The 18,079-nt window shown below is 45.2% G+C and overlaps 1 protein-coding gene across 1 annotated transcript in view; it reads left to right on the top strand.

Moving 5' to 3' along the window:
* Positions 1-15,628: 15,628 nt before the first annotated feature.
* LOC311225527 (E3 ubiquitin-protein ligase Midline-1) overlaps positions 15,629-18,079 on the top strand; it is a 214,324-nt gene continuing 211,873 nt past the window's right edge. The window contains exon 1 of the mRNA XM_084310855.1: positions 15,629-15,727. The gene's annotated coding sequence lies outside the window, so the exon portion shown is untranslated. The remainder of the gene's footprint in view (positions 15,728-18,079) is intronic.

Raw genomic sequence — 18,079 nt, 5'->3', positions numbered from 1 at the left:
GTGCGTCTGTGTACAGACGTGTGTGTATTGTATGTGTGTATTGTGTGTGTGTGTCTGTGTGTGTGTGCGTCTGTGTACAGACGTGTGTGTATTGTATGTGTGTATTGCGACACAGGGAATGTGTGTGTGTGTGTGTGTGTCGGTGTGTATGTCTGTGCGACTGTGTGTGTCTGTGTGTGTGTGTGTGTCTGTGTGACTGTGTGTGTCTGTGTGTCTGTGTGTGTGTGCTGTGTCTGTGTGTGTGTGCTGTGTATGTGTGTGTCTGTGTGTCTGTGTGTGTGCTGTGTATGTATGAAAGAGAGAAAAGACACAAGATTAGAGCACACGATATGATGTACTGAAATGTCCATCTGCCTATCTTGAGGTTGTTTTAAGAACATCAGCCAGACTGTCGCCCTAGTGTCTTTGAGCCCTGCTAGTTGACCTATATTAAACTAGTCAAGACTAACCCCTTTCCTACCTCCACCCCCGTATACACATTTTCCACAACAAGACCTATACACCCTCAAGATATAGAAGCTGTGCGCAACCACATTCAACAGCTCCTCGACACTGAAGTCATCCGAGAATCTGAATCACCCTTCTCGTCGCCAATTGTAGTCGTCAGGAAGAAGAACGGCGATGTCAGACTATGCATAGACTACAGGAAACTGAACCTCCAAACAGTAAAGGACTCAACCTGGAGGATTCCTTTTCAGCACTGACTGGATCCAAATGGTTCTCAGTGCTAGATCTCAAATCTGGTTTTTACCAGATCAAAATGGAAGAAAAGGACAAGCACAAGACAGCATTTGTCTGCCCGTTGGGATTCTTTGAGTTCAATAGGATGCCTGAAGGAATAACAAATGCCCCAAGCACGTTCCAGAGGCTTATGGAGCGGTGCGTGGGAGAACTGAACTTGAAGCAAGCCCTCGTTTTCCTGGACAATCTGATCGTTTTCTCTTCAACGCTAGAGGAACACGAGGAGAGACGCATGCGAGTCCTGAGCCATCTGAAAGATTATGTAAAACTATCACCCGAAAAGTGCAAATTCTTCCAGACCTCCGTAAGGTATCTAGGCCACATAGTGTCTGAGAAAGGAGTCGAAATGGACCCAGAAAAGACAACCGCACTCAAAACCTGGCCAAAGCCAACCAAACTGAAAGAACTGAGAGCATTTCTAGGATTCTGCGGTTACTACCGTAGATTCGTCAAAGACTATTCAAAGATAGTGAAACCCCTCAACGCACTTACTGCCGGATACCCTCCAATGAAGAAGCACAGAAAAGCTACAGTGAACACCGAGAAGTATTACGACCCTAAAGATCCCTTCAATGACAGATGGACCCTGCTTGCCAGACAGCTTTCGACACTATTATAGAAAGGCTGACAACTGCCCCTGTTCTCGGTTTCGCCGACCCCAAACAGTCCTACATATTGCACACAGATGCAAGCACACTAGGTCTCGGCGCCGCCCTCTACCAGGAGCAGCAAGGACAGAAGCGTGTCATCGCTTATGCAAGCCGCGGATTGTCAAGATGTGAAACCAGGTATCCTGCCCATAAATTGGAGTTCCTTGCCTTAAATTGGTCGGTAACTGAGAAATTCCAGGATTACCTCTACGGAAGACCATTCCTCGCTGTCACTGATAGCAACCCACTGACATAGTCCTTACCACTGCTAAGCTTGATGCCGCAAGCTACAGATGGTTATCCGATCTATCAGCCTTCGATTTCCAGCTGCAATACAGAGCTGGAAAACAGAATCAAGATGCTGATGGGCTGTCCAGATGACCACACAGCAGACCAGCTGATGACCCAATATCGAGAAAAGAAATGGAAAGAATACAACAGTTTGCGAAAAGACACCTCCCTGAACCAGAGCACGCAAACATGAGTGAAGACATCATTAGAGCCATCTGCGAAAGACACTTAGTTCGCGAAGTGATCGTCAACGGCTCTAAAGAGACACCATCCAGCATTGCATCGGTGGTATCACTTGCCCTCCACCCAAGTGCAATCCCAGACAGCTTCCAAGGAGAAGATCAGCTGGGTGGCCTACCCGTCGTTCCCGCTGATAACTCCAGCCGAAATGAGAGAAAAGCAAAGAGCCGACACCTGTATCCGTCAAGTACTACAGCTTGTGGAGTCAGGGGAGAAACCTCCACCTCCACTCAGAAAGGAAATCCCTGAACTTTACCTTCTACTAAGAGAGTGGAACCGGTTAGAAGTATTGGACGGAGTCCTGTACCGGAAGAGACAAGAAGGCGCACAGACCCATCATCAACTTGTGCTGCCTGAAGACCTGAGACCTATGGTCTTAAAGAGCCTTCACGATGACATGGGCCACATGGGCGTGGACCGAACCCTAGACCTCGTCCAAAAGTGATTCTATTGGCCCAAAATGTCAGCTGAAGTAGAAACAAAGATCAGGACCTGCAACCGATGTGTACGGCGTAAAGTTCCACAAGAGAAAGCTGCCCCGTTGGTGAACATCACAGCCACATGACCACTCGAGTTGCTGTGCATGGACTTTCTCAGCTTGGAACCAGACTCCAGTAACACGAAAGACATCTTGGTCATTACGGACCACTTTACGAAATACGCAATAGCGATCCCTACCGCAAATCAAAAAGCGCGGACAGTCGCTAAATGCCTATGGGACCACTTTATTGTCCACTATGGTATCCCGGAGAAACTCCACAGCGACCAAGGTGCGGATTTCCACTCCCGAGAGCTGTGTGAGCTAGCCGACATCAAAAAGATACAAACTACCCCGTACCATCCAAGGGGAAACCTAGTTGAACGCTTCAACAGGACCCTGCTTAATATGCTGGGCACCCTGGAGAATCAGAAGAAAAGCCATTGGCGAGACTACGTCAAACCTCTGGTACACGCCTACAACTGTACTAAGAACGACACTACTGGATTCACCCCCTATGAGCTGATGTTCAAGGTTGCCTGTGGACATAGCCTTCAACTTACCTGTCAACTACCAGCCAGGCTCACACTCGCAGTACGTCCGCAGTCTGAGATCCCACCTTGAAGCAAGTTACAGAGTAGCTACAGAAAATGCAAAGAAGACGGCGGACCGCAACAAAGCAAGATTCGACAAACGAGTTGTTGAGTCTACCCTGCAGGAAGGTGACAGGGTTCTCGTCAGAAACGTCCGCATCAGAGGCAAGCACAAGCTAGCAGACCGGTGGGAAGCAGATATCTACATTGTAGTGAAACAAACTGGAAATGTCCCAGTCTATGTAGTGAGACCTAAAACCAGAGATGGTCCACTACGAACGCTCCACCGAGACCTACTGCTACCTTGCGGATTTCTTCCTACTACCCCTGAGGAAGATGGACCTACTGTAAAAGACAAACCTAAGCGACCAAGAACTCAACAGAGCCCAAGAGAAGAAAGCTCCAATGAATCAGAGGGAGAAGACCCAGATGATGACTATCTTGATCTCACTTATCACTATGGCCATGGAGGTCTAGTGGTGGACACACAACCCTTTCCAGTGCCCACTGTCGAGCAAGACCCCTCAGACGTAGTCATTCTTCCTGAGGGAGCTCCAGGGACAACTGATGACCCGACGACACTGAAAAAGACTATCCCATCCGCAGTGAGACCTACTGAAGGCAGTTTACCTGACCCAGATACAGCGGATCGGGAAAAATACTTACCTGACATGGATCAGGAAGAGAACAACCTACCTTACCAGTTATGAGTTCAGAGGAGAACAATACTAACATGAATGAACCAGAAACCGAACCAGATGGACAGGAGAATGTCCAAGACAATGTGGAAAGAGAAGAGGAAAGAGATGTCAGAGATGGACAGGAGAATGTCCAAGACAATGTGGAAAGAGAAGAGGAAAGAGATGTCAGAGATGGACAGGAGAATGTCCAAGACGATGTGGAAAAAGGAAAGGAAAGAGATGTCAGAGATGAACCTCCAAGAAGGTCGACAAGACATAGAGAACCTCCAAAAGTCCTGACTTATCCCCGACTAGGAAACCCACTAGTAATGATAATCCAGTCACTATTCCAGAGTCTAAGCTCAGTAATCACAGACTCTTTAGATGACTCAGACTCCCCAGAACCCATTAGGATTGTGATAATGTAGTCCTGGGATAATATGCACAGGGACGTGCATTAGGATAGAAGGGGAGGATGTAACCCAGGTTTCAGATCCATAACTATTTAAGTCATAGGAACATAAATAGTTAATGCCATTGAATAAGAACATAAATAGTTAAGGCTATTATGTAAGAACATAGGTAGTTAATATTATTGGGTACCAAGTCCTTTGAATTACAGCATTGCCCTTTAATTTGCGAGATGACGTGAGGTAGATATCACGACAGCCACGTTTTGCTTTATGGCGCGCAAGCCTTGCAACACGCAGATGAGATTCTTGATCCACGGAGAAGCCGCAGCTGAACGCTGCTGGATAACGAGATGAAATAGCATGATAGAAACAGTTATCAAACAGTTATAAAAGATTCCCCCAGTTGTAAAACCGAAGAAGCGTTGCATGCAGTTAAAGTTGGCACAAACCAGGGGACTACTTTGTTCTAAATGAGGCCTGCCCCCCTGGCTATAATTACATGGAGAAAACTCGCAGCTCTGGCCGTGCTGGTGGTGGCATAGCCATCATTCATCGGGCTGAGCTGAAGCTCTCTTCCCTACCGATGCCTGATTTTACCTCCATGGAGTGTCTGGCCTTCAAATGCAAACCTCCTTACCCCATGACAGTGCTTCTCATATACCGGCCCCCAAAATCAAATCCCTCATTCCTCCCTGAAATACACGATCTACTCACATCACTCTCCGCTATGTCAGCCAATATTGTCATCATTGGTGATTTAAATATCCTTGTTGACAACCCCTCCTGTCACCTTGCAACAGAGTTTCTGAGTCTGCTTGAGTGTCTTGGCCTGCAGCAGCATGTTGAGGTTCCCACGCACAACAGGGGCCACACCCTAGATCTGGTCATTACATCAGCCCCCTTAAATAGCCTAGAGGTCTATGACCTCGGTGTGTCCGACCATAAGGTGGTCTCAATGACCCCGTCATCGATGCTGCCCTCTACTAGACAAAAATGTCAAATGTCCTTCCGAAATTGGAAATCCATTGACCCAGCCACCATGACCACAGACCTCCAACGCATCACCTGCCCAGCCTCTGCAACAATGGATGAACTAGTAGAGCACTACAACTCATCCCTGAGCAGTGTCTTTGACCTTCATGCCCCTGTCAAGACACGTGAGGTCAATTTTAAACGCTCCGCCCCCTGGTTCACACAGGAACTGAGGAAAATGAAAAGAGCTGGTCGTGCCCTGGAACGTCGACTCAGACACTCTGGACTCACTGTCCACAAACTGGCTTTCCGTGACCATCAAAAGGCGTACTGCAAGTCCCTGAAAGATGCACGGTCAAACTTCTACTCCAACCTTATCAATAAAAACACTGGCAACTCTAAGCAGCTTTTTTCCACCATAAATCACCTACTGAAGCCACAACCATCCTCATCCACTGAAGCTACAGAAGAGCGATGTAATAACTTTATGGACTTCTTCAGATCTAAAGTAAACAACATCCGCTCTCTGATGCCCAGCTCTTCCTCTCTGTTTCCCCCTGCCTCTAACTCGCCACCTGAGAGCTTGCCATCTCTCCCATGTTTCACTGAGGTTCAGCAGAGCCACATTGAAAAAACCCTCAGAGGAATGAAACCATCCACCTGCATGCTGGATCCCATTCCAACTGCCCTGCTCAAGTCAAACATCCCCAGCATCAGCCCAATCATCACCCAGGCTGTTAACCTCTCCCTTCAAACTGGCCATATCCCATCCGCCCTCAAATCATCAGCCCCCTCCTAAAGAAGCCCACCCTGGACCCGGAGGTTCTTGCCAACTACAGGCCTATTTCGAACCTTTCCTTCCTATCCAAGGTTTTGGAAAAGGTAGTTGCCTCCCAGCTCCAGGACCACCTTAAAAATAACACCCTGTTTGAGAAGTTCCAGTCAGGCTTTCGCTCATCCCACAGCACGGAAACAGCTCTGCTCAGGGTGACGAATGACCTCCTAATGACCGCTGACGCAGGATCACCATCACTCCTCATCGATCTGACAGCGGCGTTTGACACTGTGGACCACACCATCCTCCTGGAGCGCCTCCATAACACTGTTGGACTGTCGGACCATGCACTACAGTGGTTCCAGTCCTACCTCTTAGGCAGGACTGAATATGTCTCACTGGGAGGACACAAGTCCAGGCTGCTCGAGGTCACCTGTGGTGTTCCGCAGAGGTCGGTTCTTGGTCCCATTCTATTCATCACCTACATGCTCCCCCTCGGTCGTGTCATCGGCAGACATGGAATGTCCTTCCACTGTTATGCCGATGACACACAACTCTACATAAAAACGGCCCCAAACCCCTCTGCAGCTCTGTCATGCCTCACCACCTGTCTTGGGGAGATAAAGGCATGGATGAACAGCAACTTCCTCCAACTAAACAGCAAAAAAACCGAGGCTCTTCTAATTGGCACCCCTCACGAGGTTCAGTCTTCATCCATATCACATCTCACCTTTGACGGCCAGGTAATCCCCCTCTCCCCCTCAGTCACAAATCTGGGGGTTCGATTTGACCCCCACCTGACCTTCAACATCCACATAAAACACCTCTGCAAGACCTCATTCTATCACCTAAAAAATATATCAAAACTCCGTCCCATTCTAACCCTGTCAGATGCAGAGAAGCTTGTCCATGCCTTTATCTCCTCAAGACTGGACTACTGTAACGGACTCTTCATCAGGATTCATGGCAAGAGCATCCAAAAGCTGCAATACATCCAGAACAGTGCTGCCAGGATCCTGATGAGAGTCCGTAAACACGATCACATAACCCCCATCCTCCACTCACTACACTGGCTCCCCGTCTCATCCCGGATCAACTACAAAATCCTGACGATCACCCATAACTGCATAAATGGACACGCACCCCTCTACCTTCAGGAACTCATCACTCCACAATCCTTCACCCGCACCCTCAGATCCGCAGGTAGCCTGCTCCTTCAGGTCCCCAATACCCGGCTCTGCACCATGGGGGACCGAGCCTTCTGCACGGCTGCACCACGCCTGTGGAACAGCCTCCCCATCCAGCTGAGGGCACCACAGAGCCTGTACTCTTTTAAAACAGGCCTGAAAACCTAACTATTCAAAAAGGCCTTTGACTGTTAGCTTTTATTTTAATTTTCTTGCGCTGTTGTTTTTAAATTGTCTGTTTATACTATGTTTTATTTGTATCTTACTTTTATTCTGTATTTTATTTTATTTGTTTTACTAATAACAATTTTTTATTTTTATTTTTTTAACTATGTTCTAACCCTGTAGTGTTAGTATATTTACCATCAACACTGATTGGACATCCACATGAAAATCGACAAAGTGCTCCTAAACACAGTTTAGATAATGTGTGGAATCAGTGAAACAAACATGCTCTTCAGCAGTGGCTCCCAAATTGGGGTGTAGGGGCCACCTAGGCCAGGGGTTCTTCATGAGTCAGGGGGGTTTGCAGAAAATTACAAAAAATTGTAAAAAACAATCAATATTATTGGTAATCGCAGTGTATGGGTGTTCGTCAATTTGATGTATTCATAAAGGTAACACTTTTAACTAATAAGTTGGTGTGAGGTGAGAATAATCCTGCCACATACCTATCACATTCCTTTATTTTTCACTTTTTCTCCTCCTATTTTCTGTATTTTCCTTTTTTTTGTCGTTATGCCAATACCCCCCTCCCCTTCCTGGTCGTTGCGCGCATGTGCCCCCCACTGGTCGGTCTAGGGAGCCCTGAAGTCTATCACATGCTTCCTCCGATACATAGGAGACAGCCAGCAGCCTCTTTTCACCTGGCAGTGAGGACTCTCATTGGTGAAGTGTAACGCGTGGGAGGTCACACTACCCTCACCATTTCCCTCACTCGCTGTGCAGGCGCCCTGACCGACCTGTAGGAGTCGCTGTTTACAACGACCAGATTACCACCCACCGGCTTCCCTCCCACTGACTCTGCCAATTGAGCCAGTATGACGACCGGCCAAGCCGGAGGCACTGCTGACAGCCGGATTCGATACCAATGTCTCTGCAGTGGTAGACAGACGCTTAGTCCGCTGTGCTACCCGGCCGCCCCCTACCTATCACATTCCTAAGAAGTAGGGATGCTCGATATTGGCTTTTTTACCGATACCGATATACCGATATTGTCCAACTCTTAATTTCCGATACCGATATATGCAGGGTTTCCCCCCCCAATTTTTTTTTTATAATTTCAGGTAATTAACATTACATATCTCTTGTTGTGGAATTAACACAACATTATGCATACTTTTGACAATAAATTAAATCAGAATTTGTTCTTACTTGCTTGCCTGGGTAAATAAAGGTTATAGAAATGTAAAAAAAAATTAAATAAGAAATTTATTTTGAATTTTTTAAACAGATACCGATATTTTCCGATATCACAATTTAATGCCGATATCGTCCGATAATATCGGTAGGCCGATAATATCGGACATCCCTACTAAGAAGTATCAAAATGAATCACATTGAACTGCTCTGAGGTAAAAATATTACATTTCATGATGCATTGAATCGTTGCCTAAATAAACTGAATCAAATCATTGTTTAATCGGTACACCCCTACTAACTCTTTCATTCACTAGAGCTACGGCAGACAGTGGATGATCTCTGTGTATGTCATGTGAGTGTGTTTGGATACCAGTAATTATAATTAATGGTAATAGGTAGTCTCTGCATTTATTAAATATTATCGGCATGTTTGTTGCTCTGTGAGAGAGTGTGTGGCTCTGACTACTGCCTGGTGGAGATTTGCGCTCTATGATTATTATATTGTAGCGCAGCTGTGAATTTCTATCAGAGTTTTTCCTTGTCAATTTGTTTGGGTAAGAATGAGAGTATCACGGTTGTGTTTGGAACCCAATGTGCAGGCAAGGAGACACAGTAGGCAGAACTGAGAAAAACCCATTATGGGTATATTTAATAGGGTGGTCTAATGTACAGGCATGGGTCAGTACATGGGGGAAATTCTCGTAGAGTCCAGGATATACACTGGGGCATGAATGTCATATAGAGGGGGTGACAAGCAGGAACAGTTATCGTCAGCCGGGTGTCAGAGCAGTACTTTGTGAGCTAGGCCAGTGTCTCCAGGTCTTAGCCTGCAGGCCAGTGTCTCCAGGTCTTAGCCTGCAGGTCAGTGTCTCCAGGTCTTAGCCTGCAGGTCAGTGTCTCCAGGTCTTAGCCTGCAGGTCAGTGTCTCCAGGTCTTAGCCTGCAGGTCAGTGTCTCCAGGTCTTAGCCTGCAGGTCAGTGTCTCCAGGTCTTAACCAGCAGGTCAGTGTCTCCAGGTCTTAGCCTGCAGGTCTTAGCCTGCAGGTCAGTGTCTCCAGGTCTTAGCCTGCAGGTCAGTGTCTCCAGGTCTTAGCCTGCAGGTCAGTGTCTCCAGGTCTTAGCCTGCAGGTCAGTGTCTCCAGGTCTTAGCCTGCAGGCCAGTGTCTCCAGGTCTTAACCAGCAGGTCAGTGTATCCAGGTCTTAGCCTGCAGGCCAGTGTCTCCAGGTCTTAACCTGCAGGTCAGTGTCTCCAGGTCTTAACCAGCAGGTCAGTGTCTCCAGGTCTTAGCCTGCAGGTCAGTGTCTCCAGGTCTTAACCAGCAGGTCAGTGTCTCCAGGTCTTAACTAGCAGGTCAGTGTCTCCAGGTCTTAACCAGCAGGTCAGTGTCTCCAGGTCTTAATCAGCAGGTCAGTGTCTCCAGGTCTTAACCTGCAGGTCAGTGTCTCCAGGTCTTAGCCTGCAGGCCAGTGTCTCCAGGTCTTAGCCTGCAGGCCAGTGTATCCAGGTCTTAACCTGCAGGTCAGTGTCTCCAGGTCTTAATCAGCAGGTCAGTGTCTCCAGGTCTTAACCTGCAGGTCAGTGTCTCCAGGTCTTAGCCTGCAGGTCAGTGTCTCCAGGTCTTAGCCTGCAGGTCAGTGTTCACCCTGCAGGCGTGCCAGAGAGATTACTAAAGAATATAGGTGTAACAATGTCAATACAGAATAAAAAAAAATAAAGAGCAAATCTAAAATTAAAAACTGATTGATGATTCTCCTATAAGCATGTTTAACGGTAGTATGTTATGACTACTGCTATTAGCATAATGTTTAACTGGTGGTAGTATGGTATGGCTACTGCAATTAGCATAATGTTTAACTGGTAGTATGGTATGACTACTGCTATTAGCACAATGTTTAACTGGTAGTATGGTATGGCTTCTGGTCTTAGCATAATGTTTGACTGGTGGTATGGTATACGATGAATTGAAAATGGGGGACCCTGATGTAAACAAGACGAAAGTCTTTCTCTGGTCTGCATCCCCTTAACAATTGTATGTATTGAGCTGTACTGTACTGTACCCATTCTGCAATCTGTTAATAAAGTTTTCAATCAATCAATCAATCAATGGCTTCTGGTATTAGTATAATGTTTAATATAATCAGATAATTAGAGCTCTGTTGTATGATACATTTTGTTGAGTCGAATCATATCTAAATTAGCATAGAATCTGAAAATGTGTATCGTTACACCTGAACAAGATAATATTTCAGTTATGTGATTACTGTAACATTCATGGAGGGTAACTGGCAGCCCTCACTGGAGACACCTCGCTGTACTGTAGGCTATGTCACTCGACATTCTGGTACAGTTCAAAAGTTGTACCCGCTGAGTAAAAAGTAAAGGGTTTTATTAACCGCTAAATAATTGTCCAAAAACACAAAGCAAAGTGGCGGGGAAAAAAAGGGCAGGCTGGATCGCCAGCCAATGACTAGATATCCGTCCACACAGGAATCCTCACGGGGGGGGGGGGGGGGGACGACGACAAGAAAGCAGCCGGGGTGCTGCCAGAGTGACTCACCAAATCTACACAGTGAAAATGAGAAAAACACGAGGAGTAAAAAAACATACAAAAACCACAGAAACACAAAAGTTCACCAAAATTACGCATGGTTCACACTGGGTACTCTACCGACGAGACGGAATTATCTGGCACTGGAGTGAAGATCAAACCAGGGTTTTATTGTCTGGGAGGCGTGAATATTTTAGGCAACCAACTTGTGTTTAGCGTTTCTCTGATTGGCCACTACGCCCATGTGACCGCCGCAGCGCGAGAGAGCTGCAGCGCGGAAATAGGCTGCTGTCTATTGCCATTCTCTAAGACAAACTCTAACCTTAACCAGCTCCTTAACAGCGCCTAAACGTAACCCTTCTAACCTTAAGCAACTCCGAAACAATGCCTAACCTTAACCAACTCCGAAACAATGCCTAAACTTAACCGGCGAAAGAATGCACGTTAAAAAATATTGCCATTCTCTAAGACAAACTCTAACCTTAACCAGCTCCTTAACAGCGCCTAAACTTAACCCTTCTAACCTTAAGCAACTCCGAAACAATGCCTAACCTTAACCAACTCCGAAACAATGCTTAAAGTTAACACTTAACCGGCGAAAGAATGCACGTTAAAAAAAATAAATAAAAAATTGATGGGAATCAAACTTGCTACCAACGGACCGCACGGATCCACAGCATAGCAGCGCTGCCAGTTGAGCTAGTTTTAGATCTTAAAAGAGGGAGGATTACTGCTACATAATGCTGCCGCGACAGAGCTCCGCGGGGGCGTGGCTAGACGCAAGTTGGGCGTGGTTAGACACAAGTTGGTTGCCTTTAATATTTAGGCGTCTGGGAGAGATGAGTGAAAGCCAGTGTGCCACCTGGCGTGCCACACCCCCTGTCATGCTGTAGGAGAGGAGCTAATAGAGAAGGGAGGGGGAAGCCGGGGAAAAGAAACACACCCACTACACACTATACAATAAAACACAAAGGAACAAAACTACAATCATCACACATTCCATGGCATTCCCTCATTTGCAGGCTGCATTGATAGGAAGGAGAAACTGAGACAAAGCAAGAGCCATGTAGCACTAAATCACGTTTCAAACATGTAATAGCGTGTTTTATGCATCAAAGACAACTCAAGTGTAAGCAGGCAATAATTAAGAAGAAGATATACCTAGGTAATAAGCAGTCATCTTATTTTATTGGAGGAGTTAAGAACTGCGGGGGAATTCCTCAAGGTTAGGTGGGGTCTGGAGAAATGCGGAGAAACCATGTCTTCTTTCCACTTAAGGGATCTACACCCTGGGCCGGGAATTCTCACCGTGAACCTCATCAGTTCGTGAAGTAATCAAAATCAGCCACCGTATGTATATATTCTCTCCCCACCATATGTATATTTATCTCCCACCCACCCACCCCCTCCTAATATACAGTCTCCTCCCCACCGTATATTTCTCTCCCACCCACCCACCCCCTCCTAATGTACAGTCCCCTCCCCATCATATGTATATATTCTCTGTTAGGATCTATGGGTAACAGTACTGTATATTTGCATATCGTATATGTCACAAATGTAATAGTACTATATACCTGTATATCATGTATGTCCCTATGCCATAAATGTCATGATGTCATGTATGTTGTGTATATCATAAATGTCACTATGAATTGAAAATGGGGGACCCTGATGTAAACAAGACAAACGTCTTTCTCTGGTCTGCATCCCCTTAACCCTTTGATCGCCGGGGTTAAATTCATAATTTACCATCCTCCGCCAGCCCTATTTAACATGGAGAAGTTCCCCTTCTTTGCAGGGCTATAACTTTTTAAATTGTATTGCTAAATTGACATTACCATGGCCCATTCAAAGTCCTATATCTATTGTTCAGGGTGTAGCAACGTTATACTTTTTCATTCACATATTCATACTAAAATACGGTCTAAAGTATAAGTATGTTTTTATCGTTTTCTGCAGCTTTCTCCAGAACTTGATTTATAGCCCTAAATGCATTATATTGATGATCAAATACAGTTTGATAGCGATCGGTGCCAGATAAAAAATTTCAACTGGACATGGTTCTAGAAGTTACTACGTATGATCTGATGATGACCGGATGGGCGGGGGGTCGTTTATAATTCCGTGGGCAACGTTATATCATTCATCTAGTGTGGGTGATATGATCATTAGAGCAGTTAGTATAGAAGACATTAGAAAATAACGCTGAAACTCACCGTAGCTTCCTCTCGCCGTTGGACGATGAGCGTGGAACAGAATTTTTTCTATTATGGGATATAGAAATACCCGATCCATTTCCAGGTTGTATAATAGTATATACGTCCAAATCATGTTGTTTATCGAGTTATTGGCAACGGATCGCTATGTATTGTGTCGAGCTCGAGTCCCGGGACCTATAGCGAGTGATCGGACCAAATTGAAATGAGCACCAGCTTCTACATCCTGTTTATTCCCTGGGCGATCCGCCGATCGGCCACCAGATGGCGCTCTTGAACCGTTAGAGTTGACAGGGGGTCGCCAGTACATATAATGTATCCGGGGGAGAAATATGATTTCGATCACAGATTTTTGAAATATTGATATCAAAGACGCTGTACAGCGTCATCGGCAGAATAAGCATGGCGGGGAATGACGTGTTTCAGCGTCAGCGGCTATTAAAGGGTTAACAATTGTGTGTATTGAGCCGTACTGTATTGTACCCATTCTGCAATCTGTTAAATAAAGTTTTCATTCATTCATTCATTCATTCATTCATTCATTCATTCATTCATTCATTCATTCATTCATTCATTCATTCATTCATTCATTCAGCCTCACACTAGAACCCAGGCTTGTTAAAACATACTAATACTCCTGTCATGTGAAATAGGCCTTCTGTGACCCCTCCTGGTTCCCTGCCCATAGTTCATAGATCAGACCCCGTAGAGTCTAGATCCTAGATATGATCTCACCATTATGATGTAAATCCCACAGGGTGAAGAAACTCTCATTTGTGTTGGATAATCTAATTATCCCTTGTTTATAATAGCAGTGTTTTTCCTCTTCTTCCTGCTGTGGATCCTTGAGGTCTGGTCTTATTCCTCTGCTTTTGCAAAGCCAATGGAGCCGCCCAGTTGGGACCAACTGCTGGGAAGAGTTACTGCCGCATTCATCATCAGTATCATCGTGTTAGCATGCAGCCAGGGGATCTAAGCCCCAGTGCCTTTTTTCCTGTTTCTCTTTTTGTTTGTCCGGAGGAAAACGCCGACAATATAGGAAATGCGCTTTCTGTTTTCTCCAGAGTCAGACGAGAAGGCTAGCTTGCCGCCGGATAGCTTTCTACTGAACGTACAGCGAGGAAATTGGTATCTATCTTCTTGCCTGACTTTGGAGAAGACGGTAAGCGCATTGGCATAATGTAGCTGGCCACTAGGGATGCACCAATACCATTTTTATATTGCTGATACAGATTGAGTACTAAACTTTTAAGCCATTAGCCGGTCAACTCAGTCATTCAATTAGCCACTATGCCTCTAGTGGTGGCTCACAGGCATAACACCAGTTAGCTTAGCATCTATGACACACTGTTCTTTTTCTCTACTTGAATTGACCATATTCACATGGCGGCCATTTTACTCTTATGTCATGCTCAGGTTGGGTTTCCTTTCCACCCGCCCTGTTCCCACCCAACGGTGGAAGGGATTCCCAACCCGAGCATGACATGAAGAGCAAAATGCCCGCGTGTGAATATGGGCAATGATTCCACCAACAAAATGTTGGTACTGTACATTTTCATTGTGATTTGCCATTTTTGACAATCATTTACAATTTTATTTTATGAAAGATACTCTGAATATTGGGATGTACAAGCCACTGTGGTCAATCAACAAAAATAGCTATTTGCTGATACTCTGACATTTTTACCTTTATTGAGCAACCTCACTGCCTTGCTCAAGGGCATCTGAACAACGGCTGCTGAGGGGACAGCATTATTGCTTTCACATCCCGAGCCCAGATGGAGCTGGCAACCTTCAGGTCATAAAGCCCACTTCTCTGTATAGTAGTGCCGATACTGATAGGTATCTGTACTGCAATCCGTTCTACAGTAGAGGGATTCAGTGGCTCCCTTAAAGGGTTAACTATTCCTCTGCAAGCTATCCTTGCTCCTGTGTGAACCTGTAGGGCTCTGATGGGAAACAGGGTGTGTGTCAGCATGGTATGTGTGTGTGCACCATAGAGCTTGAGAGGGTAGAAAGGACCTTTTCCAAAAGTACCAGGGCAATTATTTCCTTTGGTACACTACAAGATGGCTGCCATGGAATTTAAATAAGGTTGTCGTGGGAATTATCACACGGGGACAAAGTGTGCGAGACTCGAGGGACTCAGAAAATTGGAACGTCCATCAGAGCTGCCAGTGGAATGTCCACCCAAATTATGTCTTCTTTGACACATGTCAACTTTCAGACGTTTCACATGTTTCCTGTGTGTCTCAAAAGTAACTTTGATTTCCATGACAACAACGTCATCAAACATTCTATGGCAGCCGTTATAACGTGCACCAGCCCCCGATGACCAGTCATGAATTTTGATTGTAATGGGAACGGCTGTTCTAGCCATTCTGGTTCTGCGCTGACTGCACACACCCTGACAAAGTGGGAGTGTCCTGACAAGCACACCTTCAACTGTCTCCCGTCTCCTGTATGTATTTTCACCAGAGGAGACCAAGGCTGCCTGACACCGTGTCAGTGACACGTCCTGCATTATATCCACAATTCACCGGGGGGAGACACGTGACGGCAGCCATGGAGAAGCTGGTAAGGCCTGCCGGAGAGGCAAATATCCGATAGAGAAGATGCCATTATCACACCATGTTGGATCATTTAGTTTAAATGACGGCTTCGATCTCTTTGAACGTATTTAAACATTGTCTGGTGTGATGTTGACTAGTGCAGGCCACTGTTCTTCACTGATCACTTAGCCGCATCCTCTCACCAGGCTACAATGCAGTTCAAGTGGGCCCGTGTTATAGCCTTCAAAAACCCACCATACGTTATTCCAAAACACAAAGCTCACAGTATGATCATATGTGTCATCGTGTTCTGCTGACGATATCTGGTATTGCAAACCGTGTGTCGCATCAGTTCTTCTGTGAGCGTGAAGTGCAAAGTGGTCAGAGGGTCCCCACAGTGTTGTTCTCAGGGTGCTGGGGGGCCACTAATGGGTTTTGCGCTAAATCAGATAGAGGGACATGGCCGTTACATACATACACAGCATTGAGGCTTCTGTACAGTTCATTCGGACTTCTTGAAATAGATTTTTCCCCTGTTTATGACTGTTTGGGTTATTCATAGTGTTCTCATGACGTGCCACAGCTCACTATGGTCGTCATTTAATGATAATCACCTGCTATTTGATTACAGTCCCCTGTTGTTTGTGACCGAGACATCTGCGATCGAATGCTAGGAATGATTGCTCCTGTATATGTTTACTGAATTAATTGTATATAATTTCTTAGCATACTATGCATACATGCTTTTCATACACATATATACTGTCCAGTGCACACACGCACGCACGCACACACACAGTCATACAGTACACGAGAAGGCACTGTCAGGGATAGGTTACAGTATGTATTATGTGAGAGGTATAAGGTTTTCATTCAGAGGAGGAACAGGGTATGTCGACCTTTAAAAAAATAAAACAAGTTTGCACATGCATTATAACTGCTGACAGGTCCGGTGAGAACCCATGCAATTCCAAGTACCGAAATGACAATGTGACATATTAGTCAGTTTGTCTTAACACATTCCCTGCCACGCTTCTATCCATCAATGTATGATCACTGCCACCAGTCTATGGAGATGTTCACCTTCTTTGCAGGGCTATAACTTTTTTAATTGTATTGCTAAATTGACATTACTATGGCCCATTCAACATCGATTATCTATCGTTCAGGATGTAGGAACGTTATACTTTTTCATTCATAGATTGCAGTTTATTCGCGATACACGCTATATTAAAAAAATCCAACTGAATACGATCCTAAACGTTATGACTCATCTCTCTCTCTCTCTCTCTCTCTCTCTCTCTCTCTCTCTCTCTCTCTCTCTCTCTCTCTCTCTCTCTCTCTCTCTCTCTCGGCTTCTCTCTCTCGGCTTCCCTCACACCTCTCTCCCTCACACCTCTCTGACATATATCTCTATAATCCTTCTGTCGCTGCTTGTTGTTGTTGTGTTTTCACAAGAGTGTTTCCACTGTACAGTAAATGTGTCAGAGTTAGCTATTGAGCTAGTTTTCATCTGTAGTCACTGCCTAACCTGCATGTATCTTGGTGTGGGAGGAAACCCACTTAAACATGGGGAGAACATGTTAACTCATTGGAAGCCATGGATTAGCCTCATCCTGTAGTAGCTACCGCCATCGCTGTAAATGGTGGGAGTCGCTCACCTTGTTTGTAGGGCTATAACTATAACTATTTAAATATTACAGCTATATATGCAATACTATGGCCCATTTGACATCGAGTATCTATCGTTCAAGATGTGAAAGATTCATATTTTTTCCATCCATACATTCTCGTTTTATACCGTGGTGAATATAAGTATGGTTTTAGAGTGGTCTAGGGTCATTCCTGGGAGGCTAGTAATAGCCCGCGAGGGGGGGGGGGGTCGTTTCTGATTAACACATTGACTGCCACGGTTCTATCCATCAATGTATGATCACTGCCACCAGTCTAAGCCTATGGAGATGTTCACCTTCTTTGCAGGGCTATAACTTTTTAAATTGTATTGCTAAATTGACATTACTATGGCCCATTCAACATCGATTATCCATCGTTCAGGATGTAGGAACGTTATACTTTTTCATTCATAGATTCTTCCAAAAATAGCTTCTAGAATATAAGTATGTTTTTATCGTTTTCTGCAGTAATTCATAGAACGTGAGTTATAGGCATAAACGCATAGATTATCAACTGCCGTTTATTGCAGATACACGCTATATTAAAAAATTCAATGCTACATGATCGTATACATTATGATTCATCATTCGCAGATGAAAGGGGGGGGGGGGTCGTTTATAATTCCGTGATCGTCAGTAAATGCTTTATGTAGTATGGGTGATATATTGATCAGAGCGGTTTGCATTGAAAAGAATAAACAATC

The sequence above is a fragment of the Notolepis coatsorum genome (assembly GCF_963971535.1).
Source record: "Notolepis coatsorum genome assembly, chromosome: 3".
Lineage (NCBI taxonomy): Eukaryota > Metazoa > Chordata > Actinopteri > Aulopiformes > Paralepididae > Notolepis > Notolepis coatsorum.
This window is presented reverse-complemented; position numbering and strand designations above follow the sequence as displayed.